The following is a 6,000-nucleotide window of genomic DNA, read 5'->3' on the forward strand; positions in this document are numbered from 1 at the left end:
TTTTTTTTTTTTTTTTTGTTTACCGTGAGAGTGGTCAAACACTGCAACAGGTTACCCAGAGAGGTTGTGGAGTCTCCAGCCTTGGAGATATTCAAAGCACAACTGGACATGGGAGCAACGTGCTCCAGCTGACCTTGCTTTGAGCATGGCCATTGGACTAGACGATCTCCAGAGGTCCTCTCCAGCCTCAACTCTTCTCCGATTCTCAGTCTCTCTTACATACAGAGATGAATGTCCTGACAGTTTTTTTTTCATTAGTAACATTATGAACAAGGAGAGTATTACAGAAAATATATAGCAGAAAACAAGGTGACAGCAGAATAGCCCTTCAGCATCCCAACGTGGGAAATCTGTGTTCCTCACTTTCACTAGAAAGTTCACCCTTGACAAAACATCTATGTTCACTTGAACTGTTCTACTTCAACTGAATCTCATTTTGTGATGGAAAAAAAAAAATGTCGTGAGGAATCTTAATCTGTTTTAGCATTTTGGCTTTTAAAACTCAAAGATTTGGGAATACAAAAACGTGGGTTTTCTTTATCCTTTTGCTCATGCAAGGAAACAGTAGCTCCAAGCTTAGTACTCAGTTGATATTTTCTAAGGAAAAGGGAGCTTAGAACTAAAAAGTAGTAAGATTTCTAAAAGCCATTTCAAATCTTACAAGGCATTTGACATTGCCTGATAAGCAGAAACAGACAGTAACATAAGTCAGCATATAGGCCCATATACTGCTGCTAATAAAAATGGAAAGAACTAACTCCACTGATTTGTATGAAATCTTTGGAAATTCGTTGTTACAGATTCGAGATTCACTTCATTCCTGCACAGATGAGTAAACTCTGTAAATAGTTTTAAAGCTGCTTCTGCTGTTGAATGATAACATTATGGAGACTTGGTCATAACTTCTGCTGAAAATAAACAGTGGGAGAGCTTTGAAGGATAGTGGAATTGTAGTTTAGCTTTTGACTGGCTGATAAATTGTCACACAAGCAAATAGCAAATGTAAGTCACATTTTCCTTTCTTTCTTCCCTATCACTCCTTGTCCAGCCAATACCACATTAAAATTTCCATACAAATTATAGCAAGTACAGATACAGGAATGCTGACCAGTCACTTAATGGCCCTACTACAACTATGCTACAGTGTAAGATTGCTAAACAGACTCCCAAAAAAGTCTTGGAAAGCATTTTACATTATTATCAGGAGAAAAACCAACCATAATAGACAAGTCATTCAGATTCAAGTTTAATTTTTCATAGTTATAAATGGCTAAAAATTATCCACAAAACATCCTTAGCCATTGGTATGTGTGTTTACACACACCCGCATCATAATTAAACACAAGGTCATTTTGCTATTCAGACCGTTTGAGTGTTGCATGTTCATATTTGCTCTGTTTAACCATCAACGCCGATGTAATGATAAATTCCTGTTTAGTCATTCACTTGTCTCTACCCTTTCCCAGTTCCAGGTCCCCCAGTACTCACTATTTCCTTTGACCTTAGCTTTTGCACTGGGAGAATGAACAGTTCTCTGCCTGGCAGAAGGCAGACAAGCAATACTTCCCAATAAACAGCTTCTACACTGCCTGATCAAGGGCACCTACCTGCCTGTGTGAGTGCTTTACATCCCCTGCTTGGTTCTAATAACTCTCATTTATCTTTGTGCTCTGATGTGCATACAGTATTTATTATGAACCAACCCATAAAACTCCCGCCATCTTCACAAGAAGTTACCTGAGAAATCGGCTCCTCATGAGTGAAATCTCCCTGTCTAATTGTGTTTTCCAGTCCATATTAAATTATTTCTCTGACTGAAGCAAACATTGGATATGCAAGAACAAGGGAACATTTCTTTTCATATCATGTGCAGAAACAGTATTTGACAAGCATAACAGCAAAGATAGTCCCAACTATCTAAAACCAGCAGTGAGGTTGTGAGTGGAAACGCGTGTATGTAGGGCAGGGGCTTTGGCGGCCTGCAACTTCAGGGGCAGCAGGAAGCAAGGACACCCTAAGAAATGTCTCAGCTTGGGTGAAAATCGTATAATTTCTTTGCAGTTTTAAAAAAAACCTTCTGGCTTGAATAATAGGGAGGAGAAAATTTTATTTCTGTTCAGAAAGTTACAACAAAACAAAAAGGGTGGCAGGTGGGGGGGTTACCAGACAATAGAGGAGAAAATGATGTAGCCATTTCAGTAGACCTGACACTACAAAAAATGCAGTCTGGCAAGTGAGTATACTCTACCTAGAATGTGAAATTAGTCCTGCACATGGTAAGGATTGCTAAGCACAGCGCTATGGAAATCGAGAGCTCACAGCAGGCATGGGGAGTCTCAGAAATGTGGAAAATCAATGCACTCTATGCTGTGGTGAAGAATGATTCCAGCAGAGTGACCTTTAAACAGCTTCACAAATTGAAAGCCAGCAGAAGGGAAGCGCAAGGGGACAAGAGCAGGAGAGCGTGGCCACGTTGCAGCCCCTGGGCCAGCAGCAGCACTGGGGGTTCCCCAACAATTACGCCTGGCAGTGGTTCTGTGGGATGGGAGGAGTAACGGTAAGGATTATTCACCCATGTTTAAGCTAAAATGGGTTGCTATTTAACAGTAACACTACAGAATAATTTGAGAGGAGAAATAGAAATGACCTCACACTGTGTATACTGCATAGCACATTAAAATAAAAAAGAATACCGTTGATGAATTTGATCAGCAGCTCTACATTAACAGCTCCTCCTTCCAGAGAGTGATGAGGACCCAGTAAGTGAAGTCCTCAGGGTGGCAGAGGGAAGAGGAGATGATGGATCATTCCCTTCACACAGCTGGAGGAACGACAAACGTAGCAGTAGAACAGACCAGAAATTTTCCAGTGAAATACTTTGGTGATAAAAAGTGTACTCCATTAAATTGAATATTATTTTGTTGATATAAACGGTGTCAAGAGTTCTGCAGAACAACCAACAGTCCGGGGATACGGTACTCACCCAGGAGGTGGAAGACTGAATATAATTGAGTAGGGACTTAACTTCGGTCTCCCATATCATCACAAATTCTCTGACCATCGCACTACTGACCTCTAGGTTCTCTCTTAATCTTTCCTGTTGGAGCTGCTCCACTTTACATAAATAATTGCATGTTATGCAGAGCAAGGAATTAAACCCAGCTCTCCCATATCCTAGATGAAAGCCCTGACCAATGGGGTATCCACTTCAACTTTACGTACTCCTCTTGGGATAAACCGGTTTAAATCAGCTTTTTGAATAAGGTATAAGAGTTATCTAAAACAGATCAAACAACTTAACCAAACCTGAAATGAGGAATTTACACTCAGTCTTCCCTTCTTGACCCCAGAAAAAGAAGAACTATTCACACAGCCTTTTGCATCGGTTTAATTACAGCAGTTTAAAATAAAGCTTTAAATAAGAACAATGCAAACTGTTAGCACAGAAAAAAGCCTCATCTGAAATGAGTTGCTCCCCATCGCAAACCCCACAGCCAGTCACTGCTGTTTCCTTGTGTCCATTGTACACGCAGGCTGGGCACTGAAGGGTAAGGAGGAGTGGTACCCTTTCATCCTACAGCCTGGGAAAGTCAAAGGGGAAGAATGGAAAAAGCTGCTTTGTGGAGCCCTGTACTTTATCTGCTTTGTGTACGCAGCTCCTTCATTAGCATCGCATTTACTTTTAGAAAACTCAGTCATGTTAGTTCAGAAAAATCTTGAACATATTTGACCCATCGAACACTAGGAATGATATTTACCAGCATTCCACAATTCTGAAGGATGTTTTATTTGTAATAAACATTTGAATAACATACCGAAATCATTCAAAACGTAAGGAAAAGCTTTATATCTGCCAAAACCACATTGTGCAAGAGTACTCACCACATTTTGCAGACTATGCAATGGCTCTTTAAATCTCTAAAAATTATTGCAGATCTCAAGCATATTTTCCGCAAAAATATGTATTTTTTTTCCTCCTATACAGTTTTCAATTCTTCTGGCGATTCTTAGTTCAAATACTTAAAATTCCCATTCCAGTGTTTCAAATATTTTAAATACTTTTACCTGTCACTCACTCAACACCAGTCTGGTTTACATTTCCTCTTACCTATGGCTTATGTGGTATGCCTCAGGGTTAGGCTGCAGTAAACAGGCACAAAAATAGCTAGCCATATAGAAATGCAATTTATTTAGATACTATTTTCCTTCTCATCAAGAACCAACTGCATATAGAAACACAATAAATGCTACAATCACCAAAAAAGCAAGCTCTTTCTTTTTTTTTAATTTCCTTTTGCAAATCGTAGTAATTTAAATGCAGTCTCCCTGCAAGAACATTCACCATCACGTAATAATAAATGTAAAACTTCAGGACTTAAGATTCAAGAAAGTTGTACATTTTTTTAATGTGCTCCCATATATTTAAAAAAAAAAAAAGTAGAAAACAAGTTGCAATTTAAAATCAACTTAAGACAGTTTTCACTGGCTTAAAACAAGAGCTAAGATCTTTAGTTTGTCTTTCTAACCAAAGGACATATAATCAGCATTATCTAGTAATTTGTATTATCTGCTTATCTAGAGAGAGCTCAAGAAGGCCTTGGTTTCAAAGAGTAGTCCGTCAGCTGTTAGGAATCTGGGAATTATTTTTATCCTTATTTCCTTTTTTACCTAGCTTCTTATGAATAAAGAAAAAATCACCTCTAGCCTGAAAACAACAGTCTATCAAGAATTTAAATTAGAGTTGAATGGAATTTGGTTGAGACTTGCAACACCAACATCACTGGTTTAGACCTGTAAACGGGATTGAGCCCTTGTCACTGATTTTTTACTGAAGAGATGGGTCTCATCTCTTACCCAACTCATACTGGGTCTTTGTCAGACCAAAGTCAAGGTGTAGGGGAGAATTTCTTTTGTTTGCTTTTTGGACAGATAATATTATTACTGCTCATATTCTACTCACTTATTTCAGCAGTCTGAGACAGTGTGGTGGGTGAAATATCAAAAGCCAAAAGATTTATTTCAAAAGAGTAGTGCAAAACATACTCCTACTCAAAGAGCTGTGGCACATGGACTCAGTAGTTAACGTCAGTAACATCACTTAACAGGCTACCTCAACAACCCTCTAGTATCTGATTTTGTTTTCCTATAAGAAGCAGTCAGGACACATTCATGGCATTACAGCTTCCACGGCACTCAGGCTGCAGTACTGGCTAAGCCAATGAACCCTTTCCGCACAAGAAGAGAAACTGCATGCAGCCTTCAAAATACTATAGAGAAGGTCCTTCAGTTCTGCCTTTTTTCCTTCAAGTCAATTGTAAGCTTTGGAATAACTACCATTAATATTATCATGATTAGCTAACCTGAAGGTTAGCTCCCACATCTGCTTCAGAGTTGCCTCACTGAGCAACTTTGTCAGCAAGTGCTAACTTTTACTAAATATATTTAGTGTACAGATTCCAGCAGATCCAGTGACTTGCCATCCATCCACACAGCTAGCTTTTGGTCTCTACCCTTCCCCTACTTTGCAAGGTGAACTGCCCTAGTTTAGGTTAGCAAAAATAGGAAGATTTCAAAGACAGGAGTCAATCCTTACCGTGTATTTCAAGAGTTCTCAAACACAAATATACTGTTGAAATTACATTACACAACTTTTATACACACACACTCACAAAATGAACACTTAAAATAATGGAACCACATAAAGACTGAACCAGGTTATTAATCAATACAAACGATGTCTCCTCCCCTCAACAGGACACATTTGCATATTGCATATGTCTGCACTGGAAACAGTGGAGTTGTAATAGGTGGAACAGATGGCAGGACGAAAGAGAAAACCAAAGTGGTGAAGAGCAGACATCTATCTCCAATAGCAGCACAGTGCTGAATGGAAAACCTGGAGGAGCCAGAAAGAGCTTTTTAGAGAAAAACACTAGAGATATAACCTGTTCAACTTTCCTTTTTTCCCCTATTAAGTAAAGCTAACTTGCTCTGATTTGT

Source organism: Chlamydotis macqueenii, chromosome 10 (assembly GCF_036417535.1).
Source record: "Chlamydotis macqueenii isolate bChlMac1 chromosome 10, bChlMac1.mat, whole genome shotgun sequence".
Lineage (NCBI taxonomy): Eukaryota > Metazoa > Chordata > Aves > Otidiformes > Otididae > Chlamydotis > Chlamydotis macqueenii.